The following is a 1691-nucleotide window of genomic DNA, read 5'->3' as shown; positions in this document are numbered from 1 at the left end:
TCGGTGATACATTATGCTATAACTGCCAGACCTAAGGTTTATCTGAGTCTTATTAGGCAGTTCTGAAATACTGTTGAGTTTGTTGACACCGAGAATCACATTCGAGCAACAATCAATCAAACTCCTATAACTGTGGATGTTGATGTGGTTAGAAGGGTGCTTCGGTTTGGGGACAATGATGATAACCCGAGTGAGTTTGATAAAAGGTTAATCAAGGGTTTATTCTCACGGGTATTTTATGGTAGAAATGTTGAAGATTCTATGTTTAACAAGAACGGACTGTGCCCACCTTACAAGTATCTTTTACACGTACTGATTCATTGCATGGGTGGTCGTAAAGGTGGATTTGATGAGTGTCGTATAAGTTTGCAATCGGCATTTGTGGCTCTTATTCTCAATAAACCTTTCAACTACTCATAAATGGTTTTCGATCATCTGAAAGAACAAGTTCAGCAGACGGCTCAGAAGAAGAAGTTCTTGATGTATCCCTGATTTCTACAGTTGATAATTCAAGACCTTATCCCAAACTTGGTGATTGATCGAACGTTAGTGGACGATGTCCTTGATCTAAAACACATGAAGGCTAACACGGTGCGTAGAATGACGATTTATCGTAAGGAGAGGCCACGGGACAAACAGATGATTGGTCATATCATTAACCCTGATTATGTATGTCCTCCCGAGGATCGCTCGATCCATGATGACTCGGATTCCGAGCAGGAGGGAGGAGAAGGTGGGAACAATGGTGGTAATGATGGAGGTAATAGTGGTAATGTAGGAGATGGAGATGGTGGAAATGGTGGTAATGGTGATGCAGCTCTCCGAGAACAACAAGCTGCTGTCGAAGCTGCGTTAGCTGCTACCATTGCAGCTCAACGTGAACGGAAACATAAGGGTAAAGCACCAGCTTCTGAAGGCTCAGCAAAAAGACGTGTATCAGCTAGAGCTGGAGTATCTTTTGGTGTGCAACCATCTCGTCCTGCAATTCCTCAATGCCCGGCAGTGCCAATTACTACTAGCACTCCGGAGATGACTTTGACGACGACGATGGTACCTCACGAGCAGTTGGGTATGATTCCACAATCGGCCTTAACTGAAATACCATTGTCGTCTGCTACACTTTCTACTGTTCCTCCAACACCGTCTATGAGGCCTCCTCCACCTAGTGATGTCTCATTTATGAGAATTGCAAGGCCTCGGGAACCAATTCAACCAGTTCATCCATCGTTGTATGCTATGCCACCAAACCGTCATACAGACATGCTTTTGAATCTATTACATTTGTATGGAAATCAAATGTCTGCTGACCGTATGAATCAAGAACGCTTGATGGAGAACCAGAAGAAGCTAATCAGTTATGTTTCTTTCTGTCGAAAGAAACAAAAGCCCTACGTGAGATTGTTGAGTCTCAGGGGGTGAAGCTTAAAAAACAAGAGGATCTGATCTTGCAATTGACTTGCAAAGATGATGCTTTAAAGAAGATCAAGAATGTTGAGGAATATCCTAATGAGTCTGGTGCTGGCGGTGAGCCTAAACAAACTCAAGACCCAGCTTCTGGTGCGGGTACGAGTTATGTTGATGATTCGAACAAGCAGGTTATTGTTTATCATGATTATACAGCTGCCAAACCAATTAAAATGATCGAGGTCAATACGATTATTTTTATTGATGGTGAGGGGATGGTTAGAAGC

The sequence above is a fragment of the Bidens hawaiensis genome, unplaced genomic scaffold (assembly GCF_021521415.1).
Source record: "Bidens hawaiensis isolate Kalapana, Puna unplaced genomic scaffold, B.hawaiensis_p1.1 tig00027101_1, whole genome shotgun sequence".
Taxonomy (NCBI): domain Eukaryota; kingdom Viridiplantae; phylum Streptophyta; class Magnoliopsida; order Asterales; family Asteraceae; genus Bidens; species Bidens hawaiensis.
The sequence above is the reverse complement of the archived record's forward strand: the minus strand, read 5'-3'. Positions refer to the sequence as shown.